The 16,841-nt window shown below is 40.7% G+C and overlaps 1 pseudogene; it reads left to right on the plus strand.

Annotated features, from left to right (window-relative positions):
- Positions 1-16,841, plus strand: part of LOC122120748 — an 81,404-nt pseudogene that overhangs the window by 49,128 nt on the left and 15,435 nt on the right.

Here is a 16,841-nt window from a genome sequence, read left to right on the forward strand (position 1 = left end):
ATTACCTCTGAAATTCTATGAAGGGACATTTAAGTTTTGGTATCTGTTGCCAAATTAAGTGTTGTAGTCTAAAGCATCATCTCATACTAAGGCCCATCTTGCCAGTTTTCTATCTATGGTTGGTCTACATTGAGTTCCAGATGTTCTTCAAACTGAATTTGTTTTAATGAAAAATACCTTTCTGTGTGTGTCTCTGGTGCTGGGGATAGATTCTGGGGTCTCATGCCTGTTAGGCAAGTACTCTACTATTGAGCTCTATCCCCAGCCTTTTGTTTTCTAAGACAGGGCTCTATGTAGCTCATACTGGTCTTGAATTCCATGTAGCTGGAGTTTTCCTTGAACCATCCTCTTACCTCCCTCTCTTTAATGCCTAGATTACAGGTGTATACCAACATACCCCGTGAAAAATACCCACTTTAAACATTAGACACAGACACTTTTGGCAAGATTTGTATACACAAGATCCAACTGGGGCCAGGTGTCAGTGGCTCATACCTGTAATCCTAGCTACTCAGGAGGCTGAGATCTGTGGATCATGGTTCAAAGCCAGCCTAGGCAGGAACGTCCATGAGACGCTTATCTCCAATTAATCATCAGGAAATCAAAAGTGGCACAGTGGCTCAAGTGGTAGAGTGCTAGCCTTGAGCTGAAGAGCTGAGGGACAGCATCCAGACCCAAAGTTCAAGCCCCACGATCGACCCCAAAAAAAGATGTAACTGAGAATTGAGGCCAACAAGATGAAACTAGCAGCAAGGTTATTCCTGAGGATTTGCTTATTAATTAGTTTGTAGGTAGTGTCACTGGTACCATGTAAGTTTTGGGTTCACATTAGGACAACAAGCACACGATTCAGTTGAGTGAACTGCACTGGAAACATAGTAGAAGACATTATTCTTGAGAAGCTTGAAGTCTAATTAGGCAGTAAGACACAAATAAAGAGGAAAAATCTTGAAGAACTGAGACAGACATGGCAACATAATTCTAATTTTAAATGTGCTGGAGTTCTAAGTAACATAGTTGAAAGTCTCATCTGAAATCTTTGAACTTTTATGGGATTTCTTTTTCAATAGACTTAAGGAAATGGAAAACTAATCTACAGAGCCACTGATCCATGACTGTTTTGTGAAAAGCATCCAGGGAAGGGTAACGTAACAGTCCAAAGAGCCATGTTTTCAGTGAGAATAAAAAACGTATCACCAAAACTTGTAGGCAGCCATGCATCAGAAGCTCACATCTGTAATCCTAGCTACTCAAGAGGCTGAATCTGACGATCACAGTTAAAGCCAGTCTGGGCAGGAAAGTCTGTGAAACTATCTCCAGTTAACCACCAAAAAAAGTCAGAAGTGGAGCTGTAGCTCAAGTGGTAAAATGCTAGACTTCAGCAAAAAGGCTAAGCAACAGCACGTAGGCCCCAAGTTCAATTCCCACTATGGCACACACATACACCAAAACCTATGTAGAGTATTAATGTAACTTAAATAGTAAGATTTTTGTTTGGGTTGGGTTTTTAAATATTATGATTATAATATGCTTCTCCTCAAAAAAGATGAGATAGAAAACTCTCTGATGGAATTCAGGGTTGTATTATCCATCTTAATGACCACAATTGGTCTATCTACGGTGATGAGAAGACAAGTGATCTTAGCCCTCAATAACTTTCCTCTAAAGACTTACAAAATCAGTTCTGTAAATTCTTTGTAGTTTTGTTATGGCTTATAACTTTAGCAAAAGGCATTCTGGACTTGAAGGTTGTAGCTCAATGGGAGGATATATGCTTAGCATGCATGAGTCATTGGCTTCCTGTTCAGCTGTTTTTCTTTTTTTTTTTTTTTTTGGGGGGGTCCATTCGTGGGGTCTGAACTCTGGGCCTGGGCACTGTCCCTCAGCTCTTCAGCTCAAGGCTAGCGCTCTACCACTTGAGCCACGGCGCCACTTCTGGCTTTTTTCTTTTTTCTTATGTGGTGCTGAGGAATCGAACCCGAACCCAGGGCCTCAGACATGCAAGGCAAGTGCTCTACCACTGAGCCACCTTCCCAGCCCCAGCTATTTTTCTTTATAAGCTTTTATTCTCAAAGTCTTAAACTATGGAGCTTCTCAGAAATTTAGGACTGTAAGAAGATAGTTTGCAGCCGGGCGCTGGTGGCTCACGCCTGTAATCCTAGCTACTCAGGAGGCTGAGATCTGAGGATCTTGGTTCAAAGCCAGCCCGGGCAGGAGAGACCGTGAGACTCCTATCTCCAATAAACCACCAGAAAACCGGAAGTGGCGCTGTAGCTCAAGTGGTAGAGCGCTCACCTTGAGCTGAAGAGCTGAGGGACAGCACCCAGGCCCAGAGTTCAAGCCCCACGACCGACAAAAAAAAAAAATAAAAGAAGATAGTTTGCATTCTCTCATTTCAAGTTAGCTATGTTTTTTTCTTTCTTATTATTCTTTATATCTGGCCTATATGGTTAAAATGCTGGGCTGGAGGCATGGCTCAATTGATAAAGCAGCCACCAACCAATGGTGAAAAACTGAGTTCAAACATCAGTACTGTGCAAAAAAAAAAAAGTAAAAATTTAAAGAACATTCTAAAAAGTATTAAATTTTTTCCCTAAACCATTTCATTACACTTTCAAGGTTGTATCTTTTTTTCCAAATGTTTTTAAAAGCAATTAGTGCAGTTGGTTTGAATAAAGACAAAATAGAAAGCAAAACTCCTTCCCCTTGATGTAACTGCATAAACTTTTGTATCTAGAGAGTCTTAACCAATGAATCAACACTCGGAAGCTATTGTAATTTGTTCAACATCCCACAATAAGGGGTAAAATGAGAATCTCTGGAGAGAACTCAGAGCAAGCCAACTGCTTCATTGGAAGTTGGTTAATATTTAAAGTCTAATCTGAAATAAATGTGTTGATCCTTAGGTGAAACTGACTACTCAGACAGTATATATAGATCTGGATGAGGAAACAGAAACTTCACCATCAAGCAGGATGATGTTAAGTGTGAAAAATAAGCTCTTCTGAACTCTGTGTCATACTATGATAACACATGATGTGCAGGTCTCAAGGGAACATGTGAGATGTCAATTTCTATGAAAGCAATTTTAAGGCAAAATTTTATTCACTGACCAGATATTCCTCATCAGTCTTCTCATTTCCCATAAAACAGCTCAATATGAAAGGCAATTATTTTTATTTTTTATTTTTTATCGTCAGTTGTGGGGGTTAAACTCTGGGCCTGGGCACTGTCCCTTAGCTCTACAGCTCAAGGCTAGCTCTTTACCACTTGAGTGGTTTATTGGAGATAAGAATCTCAAGGACTTTCCTTCCCCTGGCTGACTTTGAACCGTAATCCTCAGATCACAGCCTCCCGAGTAGCTAGGATTACAAGCATGAGCCACCAGCGCCCAGCTAATTTATTTATTTTATTTTTTTTCTGGTCATGGGGCTTGGGACCCACTGCTTGAGCCACAGCGCCACTTCCGGTTTTCTAGTGGTTTTATTGGAGATAAGAGTCTCACAGACTTTCCTGTCCAGGCTGGCTTTGAACAGTGATCCTCAGATCTCAGCCTCCTGAGTAGCTAGGATTACAGGCATGAGCTACCGGCGCCCAGTTAAATTTAAATTTTTTATTATTCTGTTTTGTTAAGAGTATAAGCCTGTAACTGGCATATCTAACTTGTTGCTTGGCACCATACTGGGTCCCAGAGAAGAGCCAGCTTTATGAATAACTCTTCCTCAAAGGACTGATGACTGTGTAATTTGTTTTCTTTCATTCTTTTTCTAGCCAAGGACCTTTGTCATCCATCAGAGCAGTGATCAAAAGATGTAAGTTTGTTTTGTTCTCCTCTGTTTTTTCTCTGTTGTAATTTTAGATGGTGACTTAGATTTTTAGCAAGCAATTGTATTTGTTGACTCTATGAATAACTTCACATTTGCGCCTTATCCTAACCTGAAGTAATAAAGCAGTTCAGACAAACAGCTAGTTTTTCAGTGTCCATTTGTTGATAAGCCAGTTGTTCAGAGTCACATCTTTTTCTTATATAATGACACTTTTAAAACAAAATTTGCTATGGGATTAGTTCTGTGATCAGCTATAATTTTAGATAGCCATTTTCTACAATTAGGAACATCTGGTAAGCTTAAAAAATAGTAAGCCCTCTTCTTTTCTTTCATGAGCTCTATTCACAATATTATATAAGCTAAATAAATGCCTATAAAAATACTCATATGGATATAGGTTCTTTGTACTTTGTGCCTTTACCTCCTGGTGTGTTTGTTTTGTTTTGGTTTGGTTTTTCCTTTTTCTTTTTGTGTTGGTACTGGGGCTTGAGCTCCAGTCCTCGAGTCTCAAGTTTTTACACAGCTTTTTTACTTACAGCTGGCACTCTACCAGATGAGCCATGCCTCCATTTCTGACTTCTCCCTCATTATTTGAAGATAAAAGTCTCCAAAATTTGTCTTTCCAGACCGGCTTTGGTTCTCAGATCTCAGCCTCCTGAACAGTTAGGATTGTATGTGTGAGCCACCAGTGCCCAATGACTTCATTTACTTTACTTTATTTTATTTTATTTGGGTTGTGGGGCTTGAACTCAGGGCCTGGGCACTGTCCCTGAGCTTTTTCCCCTCAAGAACAGTGCTCTACCACTTCTGGTTTTCTGGTGGTTAACTGGAAGTAAGAATCTCACAGACTTTCCTGCCCAAGCTGGCTTTGAACCACAATTTCAGCCTCAGATCTCAGCCTTCTGAGTAGCTAGGATTACAGGCATGAGCCACTGGCACGAGACTTCATTACTTTTTCAAAGCAAGGATCTGCAACTGGGTGCATTTCAAATTCTTACATCATTCTAGTTCCAACCAGAATCATGACTAAAATTAATTGTTGTATTCCCTAAGTACCTAAGTATTTCGCTATAGTTTTTTTGTTTTGTTTATAAATCTTAATTAGATAAATCTGAAATTTCATATTCTTCATTCACTGACTCGTGTGTGTGTGTGTGTGAGTGATAATAGGGTTTGAATTCAAGACCATCAGCCAGACTATCAGCCCAATTTTAATTGGTTATTTTTAAGATAGGTTCTTGATTCCTGCCTTGGTGCACATCTGGACTGAAATCCACCTATCTTAGGCTTCCCGTAGAAGCTGGGATGAGAAGTACATGCTACCATACCTGCATCCCATCTTTTAAGATGGAATCTGCCTAAGTTGTCTTGGAAGCATGATCTTCCCAGTCTTGGCCTCTCATGTAACTTAAGATGGAGGCGGGTGCCACTGTACCCAGCTTTAAGAAAATGTAGCAAATCCTGATTATATATACCAGAAGTCAGGAACTCTGTCACGTGCTTATAAAATAGCACTCTCCTCACAGTCACTCTCTACTGAAGTAGTAAGCTGATTTTGCCAAGATGGTTTTTAGATTTTTTTTTCTTTGCACCAGAGGCAGATTTTTGGACTCTGATTGTATGTGTGAGTGATCCAGTCTGTACAGATATTGTTGTAGCATGTATTTCTTTGCCCTCTGAGTCTGTGGTTCATCAACTTCTCTTTTCTAAGAATGCAGAGTGGGGAAAAACTGTGTCAGCAAGACAGTCCTGCTCCTAATGTCCTTGTAGAGAGAGGCAGTGGGGTTCACTCTTTCTTCTCCCTTTCCCCTTCTATAACCCCTTCTTTTTCTCCTTTAGCATTCATGAATAGTACACGACAAAATGACCCGTGGAAAAGGTATGTTTGTGACAATACCATGAAGCCAATAACTAACATAAAGCTGGTCCCAGCTTTAGTAATTGATGTAATGTGATTTGTAGCATATTACCACATCCTATTGGGTGATCCTCGGACTTAATGAAGACCTTCCTACCTATCAGTTGCCACATGCATGGCACTATCCTCTGTCCTCTTATATTCCAGTAGATGAAATGTACCTCACTTAGGTGTAGCTCTTGGTAAGAAGGTAACATTCAGTCAAACCAGTTGATGCTAGCGAATAAGAGCATCTTCTGTGCCAAGATCCACAGGTCAAAGGTTTTCTTTGCTAGCTCAGGACAGGTTAGATGGCACAGCTCCATCCCACCCCAAATTTCATTCCCACCTTTTATTCCTACCTTCAGCTCTACCTCATTCAGCTATGGCAGCCTCCTTGTTCAGAGAGAGGCTGAAAAATAGAAGAAAGAAAATATCCATGCTTCCAGTCTTTTCAACTCAGAAACACGGAAAAAATAGAACAATGAAGTGAAGAAAGCAACGGGTGAAACAATTTATAACTGAAACCAGTCCTCCCTTTGCACAAATCTTTATAGTATAATATGTGAATATTTTTCCCTCCTGAAAGGCCTCTTTAGAATGAGGTATTGAAAGAGAGAGACAGAGAGCAAATCCAGGTGCTCCAGTGTCTCATGCCTATACTCCCTAGCTGGCTGGGAAACAGATTGGGAAGATCACAGTTTGAGGTAGCCAGGGTACTGTATGCCTCCCTAGCATCCTAGCTAGGGAGAAAGCCTAAAATAGGAAGATTGCACTCCAAGGAACACAGGGGCAGGAAGGAAGAACCTATCCAAAATATTACCAGGGTACAACAGAAAGCTGGAGGCTTAGTTCAGCGGTCACGTACCTGCCTAGAACAAGTAGAAAGCCTGAGTTCACACCTCAGTACTGTCAGAAGGATAAAGACAACGTTCTATATTACAAAATGATCCAATATATGACATATGTTCCATCTTGTATGATTAAGTCTTGATTTGCTTTATAAAGGAAAATTTAAGGGAGGAAAGTAAACTATTTAGCTCTCTGAGATTGAGACTTTAGGGCCAAATCAGTACTTAATATATAACAATGCCTTAAAATACATTTAAGTAATTTGAACACCTTTTACATTTATTATTTTAATTATTAAGACTACTTAAAGATTATAAAACAGGAGAATGATGGAAGGAGTGACGCTGATCAAGATGCATTATACACATAAGTTGACATGATGAATTAAAACCCCTTCATGCAACTATTTAAAGATAATAATAAAGTATAATATGATAAAATGAAAAGATTATAAAACTCCAGACAAGTTAGACATAGCTTAGGGTATTTTTCTTCCCATTATTATTTTTTGTCATTATCCTAATGTTCCCATCATACAATCTCTATTTAATAGTGTAATGTACTTAATAGCTATCTTCTCTTTTCTCTGTTCATTTCTCAAACTATTTTCAGAACTACAGAACGTGCTTTGGGGAGTTTCTGAAATCTGTGTTTTCTTATGCAATTTTAGCACATAATTATAATTTGTGCCATATAAAAAGTTTTGAGTTATTTTTCTGATGAGAGATGTTAAAATTCATATATTCCATGATGTTTAGTATAAGCTAACTTTTGTTTATTCTTTCTTCTATAGCTTCTCGAACTTCTATTCAGAGTGAACTTCATCGAGATAGAAGGTATGGTTTTATTTATAATAGAGGGAACATATATATATATATGCTGCTAATTTTATTGAGATAAAAGTGTGCCCGCTGGGAAGGTGGCTCAGTGGTAGACTGCTTGCCTTGCATGCATGAGGCCCTGGGTTCAATTCCTCAGCATCACATAAGCAGAAAAAGCCAGAAAGTGGTTCTGTGGCTCAAGTAGTAGAGCATTAGCCTTGAGCTGAAGAGCTAAGGGACAGTGCCAAGGCCCAGAGTTTAAGCCCATGACCGACAAAAAAAAAAAAGTGTGTCATCAGCTGGCAAGTTAAATATTTCTCTTTCACAAGAAGTACTTACCTTTATCCTGCTTCATCAATACATTTCCTGCATTAATCTGTAAGTTTAAGGAGAAATATTTTGCTTGAGAGAAACAAGATAGCCCTGAAAGGTGATCTTTTGAATAATTATTTGTTGAACTCAATTTTTTAAAGTGCTTATTAAACAACTGCTACAGATAAAGCATTTTAACTGCCTCTCAGAAATGCTTTGTACCTCAGAGGTCCTTAATAAATGTAGCCTAGATAAGTAGATGATGACAGTATAGAAAATTGATCAGAAGAAAAAGAAAATGGAAAAGAGACAGCAGGCTAGATAGGTGGGTGAATTGATGAATGGTGGATAGTTGATTGGGAAGAAGGAAGGAGGAGAGAGTAGCTTCATAGTAAATGAAAGGACTAATGGACACACAGATAAGATGACGGATGGATAGATTCAGTATGTACGTCATATTGACAGAAAATTAAACCATTCCATTGACCAGTATATTTTCCCATCATTGGCCACACATTTGCTATATGCTAGACAGCAGTGGAGCCCTGGAATAAAGAAACTATGGGCCTTAATTAATCTGGCAGAGTTCAATGTGCTTAGGCTCCATCTTCAGCTCTTTGGAAACAGCCATGGCAATGGGCAATGGCCACCGTTGGGTCCCTTAAAGCCTACCTGGTTGCACTATTAGACCATCTAGGCCAGAAAACTTATTTCTATGACTGTGTTAGTTCCCACTGCCTTATTGTGTAGTGGGTGTCTCCCTGAGTCTTTGGACATTTTCTAATAGACAATAACTTGGTAATAACCTGCAAAAGCAAAAAATCTCACTGGAGCTTCTGTCCTTCAGGCGCCCGGAGATCACCATCGTGGCTGCAGAGCCTCTGAGGCCAGCCTCCTGGTTCCCAGGAGCCTCACCCCCAGGACTGGGGTTCCCACCTACTCCCGCATCAGGCCCTTGGAGACCAAATGAGCTAGTTCCTGCAGAGGTAAGGAAATGCCTCATCCTTGCGTGTACAAAGGGGTTTCAACTCAACCTGTCAATGTATGAGTACAATGTATCTTAAAGAGTTCATTTTATTTTTTTAATTATTTTCAAAGATTGAAAAAAAAAATCAAACCTCTCAGCCTCTTGGCTATGGCCTCCAGAAGTCTAAAATTTTCATTCTTTATTTTGCAGCTCCCACCTTCATATGAGCAAGTCATAAAAGAAATCAACCAAGTTCAAGTTAATACTACAAACAATAACAATGCTGCTGCCACACCGAGGAGCACTAGCACTTCTGCCACTGAGACTGACTTCCCAGAAGAAATAGACAACAGTCTGCCTCAAAGTAATGCAAGGAATCTGACTTCCCTGATTCTGACCTAGTTCTAGGGGAGTAATCAGGAGGCTCCTAGCCTTTCCCATCATTTGTGATTTGTGGATAATTTATGGAGCTCTGCTTCGTACTCATTATGATCACTGTGTGCCTGCTTCATTTGGAGTGTAATGGTTATTATAATAGATCATTCCTAATAGCTGCAGCCCCACTCTCTTGGGCTTGTCCTATTTAATATCACAGAAACATCATCCATCTAACTCATGGCACACGTTACTGTGGATTCCTTTTATTCCCATTGAGAAGGGTTTTATACTTAGCAACTTCAGTCTGATAGGATACGAAGATTGAACGATCTCCAGCCTAAGGAAAGAAGTTCACAAGCCACAATCACTGGTGTGTGTCTGTGATCCCAGTTGTGAGAGAAGCATAAATAGCAAGATTGTGATCCAGTCCAGAGGGGGCAAAAAGAAAACAAAAATGAGACCCTATTTAACAGATAAAAGCATAAAGGGCCAGAGGCCTGGCACAAGTGGCAAAGTGCCTTCCTAACAAGCACCGAGTCCTGACTTAAAACCCAAGTTAGGTTGGACAGTAATGGCTCATACCTGCAATCCTAGCTACTCAGGAAGCTGAGATCTGAAGATCATAATTCAAATCCAGCTTGGACAGAAAAGACCAGAGGACTCCTATCTCCAGTTAACCACTGCAAAGCTGGAAGTGGTGGGGTTTAAGTGTAGATTATTAGCCTTGAGCAAAAATGGAAAGCAATTGCTTAAGGCCCTGAGTTCAAGCCCCAGTATCAGCACACACACAAAAAAAGTACATCTTAGCCTGGTGCTGGTGACTCATGCCTGTAATCCTAGCTACTCAGGAGGCTGAGAGCTGAGGATCTAGGTTCAAAGCCAGCCCGGGCAGGAAAGTCAGTGAGACTCTTATCTCCAATTAACCACCAGAAAACTGGAAGTGGCGCTGTGGCTCAAGTAGTAGATCGCTAGCCTTGAGCTGAAGAGCTGAGGGACAGCACCCCTCAAAGTGCATTCAATCTTTTTCATTAAAAAAAAAAGTAGAGAGGAAAGAAAAAAATATTTAATTGGAAAAAAAAGTACCTCCAAAAATAAAAATAGCTGGGGCCAGGGGATGGTAGGTGGCTCAACTCCTTGGGAAGCAAAAACTGGGAGGAATGAGGATCAAGGCCAGCCCAGACACAGTTAGACCCCATCTAAACCAAAATCTGAGCAAGGTGATGCATACCTATTAACTTAGGTCTGTAAAGTTGCTAATAGGATGATTACAGTCCAGGCTGGCCCAGACAAAAATTGGAGACCCTATCCAAAAAAATAACTAAAGCGTGGCTCAAGTGATAAATTGTGCCCAACATGCATGAGACTCCAAATCCCAGTACTACTGTCCCCCCTAAAAATAAAGAAGTTGAACATGGGGTCTGAACCTTTCACCTTACCTACTCAAGGGGCAGAGATAGGAGGATCACAACCCCAGGTCAACCCTGGAAAAGTGATCTTAAGACTCTCCCAGAATAATAAAGAACTGGATGTGTGACTTCAGTGGTAGATTGCTTGCCTAGCAAGGGTTTGACCTGAGTTTGGTCGCTTATACTTTGAAGGGAGGAAAGGAGAGAAAACGAAACTTTTTAAAGTATTCTATTAGTGTAACAATAAGGGCTAAGTTGCTTGGTAAAAGAAAAGAAGATGTTGACATTTTGAAAATCAGATAGAAATGGTTTGTTTGATGTCTAATGAGAATCCAGAATTTGGTGGAGAAATTTAATGTTTCCCCAGTGGTTTTGCCGTCACTTTTTCCTAAGCAGGGAAATCCCAATTTCTTTGGAGCCTATGTTTGTTTTTAAAAGATCCGTGTGTCTTCTAGAAGTTTCTCTATTCACTTCTAACACTGCCATTCCTTTTTGTTCCTTTGGATCTCCAGCACGACAGACTTCGCTGCAGCCTTCCCCAGCAGCCTTCCCCGCTGATCTCCAGAGGAATACAGCCCCTCTTATAGTCTTTGATATTCCTGAAGAACAGAACTGTCCAGGAAACCCCAGTGCTACAAGATGTCCAGTGCCAAGGCCAAGATCAAAAAACAACCTCAGACCAGCAGCCAGAGAGACTAACATTAGAGAAAAAATCACCAGAAAAACAGCTCAGTGGACCCCAAAGAGGCGTCATCCCCAGGATGGTCCTCATCTCTGCTGGACAGAACCAACAACTTGGATAGTCAGGCAGTGATGTACACTATGAACCCAGAGCAAAGCCAAAATAGTATTGTTTCGAGAGTCAAAGCATTTGAGGGTCAAACCAATGTGGAAACCTCCCCGGCACTGCCTAAGAAACCAGAAATTACCCCTCGCACACTCCCCCCCAAAGCCAGCCATTTCCTCAGGAAAACCATGTGTGGCCCCCAAACCAGGTGCTGGCACAGCTCTGGGAGACTGGGACACTTGGACTGAAAACAGACTCAAGGTAACCTCCAGGCAAGGGCTCACTCCATACTTGCCACCACAGGAAGCAGGAAGCATCCCTGTAACCAAACCTGAATTGCCAAAGAAACCAACTCCTGGCCTTATTGGAAGTGTTAATCATGAGATTTTGGGTGGGGGCCTCCTGGCTGAGAGTGCTGGTGTAGGGAAAAAAGTCCCAACTCCTGCCCCTGGGCCTTTGCTGCCGAAGAAATCAGTTTCCTCTGAAAACCCCACCTGCCCTTCAGTTCCTCCAAAACCCAGCCCTGTTCCTTCTGGACTCTTGGTGTCATCACAAGCCAAAGACTTCAGGTCACTGTGAGAAGGAGCCCTGGCTAATGCTCCGGCCCCAGCTCTGCCAAGCAGATGACTTTGATGATGATGTTTTGCCCACCTTGTCTGGGAACCCAGGTGAAGAATGTGTTGGTTCAGAAACGGTTCTAGGTAAGTGGGGGAGAACTACACACATCAGAGGTATCTTGAGTCACACTCGCCTTAAATGTGGAAGGGGTATGGGTGTGTGTGTATAGATAGGGTGAACAGAGAAATTAATAGAGAAGACCAGATAGTGGTAGCTCACACCTGCAATCCTGCCTATTCAGAGGCTAAGATCTGAGGATTGCAGTTCAAAGCTAGCCCAGGCAAGAGAGTCCTTGAAACTCTCATCTCCAGTTAGCCACATACGCACACACAAAAGCTGGAAATGGAGCTGTGGCTCACATGGTAGAGTGTCAGCCTTGAGCAAAAAAACTAAGGGACAATGCCCAGAAGTAAATAAAAATAAAACAAACATAAAGAAGGAGAGACAGCAATAGCATAAATGATTTTTTATTAAGCCGGACCAGTCTCCTACTTTATGCCTTCTAATTTTGTCTGAAAGCAACAATCTTAGGATGTCTGCTGTTTTGATAACGATCTTCTTCATTCTAGATAATGTGTTTATGCTACCATTTCTGAATTCAGTCCTGATTAACACTATCTAATGCCTTAATCAAGATGAGAATTCTCTTGATCATTTCTTCTTTGCCCTACATCCTCCCCCCTATATTTTCCATACTTTTACTATTTCAGTTCTTTTTAGGATTTACTTTTCTGTAAATAGATGTATGTCTTGTTTCCATAATTTTATTCAAAAAGTAGCACTATTGTGTACAGCTATTTTCAAGTCATTATTTCCTATCCTTCTGGCAGTTATGGTTTTATTTGCTTTAACTTTTTCATTTATTGATAATAATATTTATATTTTGCAAGTTTCGAGACCAAATCTTTTGTTATGTTAATGAGTTGACTATAAATATTAAAAAATAAATAGGTTTGAAGAGAAAGGAGAGATGCTGGAATTCAATGATTACTATTACTTTGCCTCAAAGTAACGGGACTGGGACCACGAACTCATCAGGCTGTGAGGCTACTTTCTTTTACACTGACAGGCATTCAGTTCTTACATTCAAAGGATGGAGGAAGGCTTGAAGGATGTGGCATTAGAATAAGGTAGCAGCTTCCCATAGATAGAAGGCATGCCATAGTCTAGCTGGCACGGGGCGGGGGTGGGGGTAGAGAGTGAGAGGGGGTAAGGAGGTGGGGGGAGGTGTTTGGCCAAGTGGAGACTTCCAGAAGACCCAGAACCCCGCCGCATGTTGCAATTTTTTTTTCTGTTCTCTTCATTGTAAGACTTTTCCTGCCACCTTCACTCAGCATCTTCCCTTGGGAACACAAATTTTTATAAATAAAATTCAGCAGTTGTAAGCTGGCTCCCAAGATCAGAACAATTAAATTTCCAAGAGACAGAAAATATGTTTTCTTTCCTCAGGCTCTTCCAGAAGTAAAGCTTATCTCTGATTTGCCAAACTAAGCTAATCTACTTGTCTTTGATAAGATTCCTTTTACAACTATTTACTTCTTTAGGCCAAGTATGTAAACATATAAAGTTACAAATAGCAAGCATATTTATGAAATGTTTATAAAGCACATAACCCTGAAACTGGCTATGGCCTATAAAAAGACATAGCTCTTGTCCCCAAAGACTGGAAGAAAAAAACATCCAAATCTATTGCAGGTCCTGGACCTTGAACTCAGGGACTGGGCTAAGTTAATTAGAGATAAGAATTCTTGGGCTGGGAAGGTGGCTCAGTGTTAGAGCGCTTGCCTTGCATGCATGAGGCCCTGGGTTCGATTCCTCAGCACCACATAAGCAAAAAAAGAAAAAAGCTGGAAGTGGCCCTGTGGCTCAAGTGGTAGAGCGCTAGCCTTGAGCTGAAGAGCTGAGGGACAGCGCCCAGGCCCAGAGTTCAGGCCCCATGACCAGACTCAAAAAAAAAAAGAATTCTTAATTGGATGAAATAAGAATCTCATAGATGTTGCTACTGGGCCTGGTTTTGAATTTGATGCTCAGATGTCAGCCAAGTGGCAAGAATTACAGGTGAAACCACTGGTGTCCCACTCAGACATTCTTTGATACAGCAAATAACTGGTCCCAGTTCTTAAATGAAGAAAATAATGCTGAGGGAGATCAATGCATACCACCATAGAGCTAACAGTTTTATAAGCCTAGATTCAAATGTACCTTTTCATCCTAAATCAAGTTTATTTTTCACATTTGCTATGCAGCATTTTCAGGACTCCTTAAACCAAGCAACACTTAAGAATGTCTTTGTTAATATTTTCTCTCCTTTTTTCCTGCCAATATTGGAGTTTAAGTTCAGGGCTTCATACCTCCTCAATTTACTTATTCTGCTGGCATTTTACCACTTGAGCTATACCAGCTTTTTGCTGATTATTTTGAAGATATAGTCTCTCAGACTTTTCTGCTAGTACCAGCTTTGAACTAAGATCCTCCACTTCTCAGCCTCTTGAGGAGCTAGAATTACAAGTGTGAGCCACTAGTACAAGTAGCTCCATTTTCTTATTTCAATATTTTTCCTGTTGCAAGCCTCAGAGGAATGCAGGGATGGATAAACCCAATAGCAGTAAACAGTTAGAAAACAGAAACCATGAAGCACAAAGAAATACTACCCTTATTTAGAATCTATGGGATTGGTAACCTAGTTAATAAGTACTAGGAATTTATTCTGTACCATCAGACGGATAGATAATTATAGTCATCTTCCAGAAGGAAGGTCCACAGTACATTCAGCAGAATACAGGGTGTGTTTCATCCCCAGCCTTAGTGTTTTCATTTCTCCTACTTCATTGCACAACATTTAATTAGTAGGGTAGTCTTCTAGCAAAATGTGTAATTGGTTTGACCTGCCTGCCTTTAGCCATTGCTCTTGAGTGTGGAGTTGACTGAACTGAGTATCTTCTTTTTACACCTGTACCTGTCCTGTGTATTTAACACCTCCTTAACCATTCCATTACACAGATGGCGAAATATAAGCTTGCTGTTTAGTCTGTCAGGCTCTGCCACAATTGCCTTGTAACTTGTGACTTGGGTCAATTTACTTAACCTGGCAGTGCCTAGGTCTGCTCATCTAATAGATGCCATAAGTCTCCACGTGGAGAGCATTGCAAGGACTATCATTGTGCAGAAAACCTTCTGACTGAGACAAAGTGGTCACTACCTAGAAATTTTTGTTGTTGGTAGTGGTGGTCTTGGGGCTTGAACTCAGTCTGAGTACTGTTGCTGAGCTCTTTTTGCTCAAGGGTAGCACTCTGGCACTTTAAGCCACAGCTCCACTTTTGGTTTTCTGGTAATTAATTGGAAATAAGAGTCTCATGGATTTTCCAGCCCAGGCTGGCTTTGAACCATGAGCCTGAGATCCCAGCCTCCTGAGTAGTTAGGACTATAGGCATGAGCCAATGCCCAGCTCCTAGTAATATCTGTTACTTCTCTGCCTTCACATCCAATAAGTTATGCACACTTGCTGGGTTTTGCCTACTGAATTTTTTTTGTTTATATATACTAATTGTATTGTAAAGGTGATATACAGAGGGATTACAGTTACATAAGTAATGAGTACATTTCTTTTTTAACATTGTCATTCCTTCCCCCCCCCCTCTCCCAATTTTTCCCTCCCGTCACCAGCCACAAGTTGTATAGTTCATTTTCAACATAGTGTCTAGTACCTCTGCTGCATTTGTTCACCCTCTGTCCCACCCCTTCCAAGCCTCCCATTAACCTCCCAGAGACAGATAAACTAACAAACAAGGCAAAAGGTAAATAAAACAAAAATATTAACAAAGAAAAAAGAAACAATGTTCGTTCCCATTTCTTGGAGTTCTTTTTGATAAATATTATTTTATATGGTCATATGCACATAGTTATTTATCCCTTGTGTTCCTCTCCTAAGAATATCCTCCTTTGGTCTCACTGTGAATGTCTAGAGACCTGTATAATTTATCATGTCCTAGTGTATTGTCTTTTACCATCTAGTGTGTTTACTTTTGCCTATTGAACTGTTGTTGTTTTGCAGTACTGAGATTTCAACTTAAGTCCTTCGTTTGGCTAGGCAGGCCCTCCACCACTTTAGCCACACCTCCACCTCTGTATGTTTTAGTTATTTTTTCAGGTAGGGCTTATATCTTTTGTCTGGACCAGCTTGGGACTACAGTCCAATTTATATCTCCCCTGTAGCTGATCTTACAAGCTCTTGCCACCATACCCAGCTTATTTGTTGAAACTGGATGTTGTTAATTTTTTATCCAGGCTGACCTTAAACATGGTCTTTCTGATCTCCACCCTGAGATTCAAGACACGAGAGTACAGATGTGAGTCTCTGTACCTGGCCATGAATAGTTCTTGAATCTGCCTCTCATTTCCATCTCTCCTTGTTTTTTCCCACATTCAACCCTTATGCTCAGATTCCTGCAGCTGCCTCCTAAATAGAGCCCTCTGAAGTTCCTCCATATAGAGTTGGCTGCCCTAGAGATTTTTTCTAGTGCTCACCCAGGTCCTGTGGCTTGCCTGCTTGTTGCTTTCCAAAGGCCTTCAGGATTTCAGGAGGGATTTTATTTATTGATTTGGGGCTTTGTGACTCTGATGACATTTGTATGATATTGTCACTGTAAACAAAAGATCATGTTCTTTTTGTGAAAACTTTTGTCTAATATGGGCCAGATAGGATCAGCCAGAAACTGAGAGAGAAAAACACAGGAGAAAGGAAGCTCACAGATAACTTTCTCAATAATCTTTTCTCAACAATATAGAAAACCTTAACCAAAAATAGTATTCAGAAAAGTGAAGTTATGATATTCATCTCAAGGAATACAGCTCAGAAAATACTAAGGCTATGAAAACGTTGTGAGGGCTGGGAAAGTAGTGCAGTGGTAGAGTGCTTGCCTTGCATGCATGAGGTCCTGGGTTCGAATCCTCAGCACCACATAAGCAGAAAAAGCCAG

Source organism: Dipodomys spectabilis, unplaced genomic scaffold (genome assembly GCF_019054845.1).
Source record: "Dipodomys spectabilis isolate Male_0828 unplaced genomic scaffold, ASM1905484v1 ptg000178l, whole genome shotgun sequence".
In the NCBI taxonomy this organism is placed as follows: Eukaryota; Metazoa; Chordata; class Mammalia; order Rodentia; family Heteromyidae; genus Dipodomys; species Dipodomys spectabilis.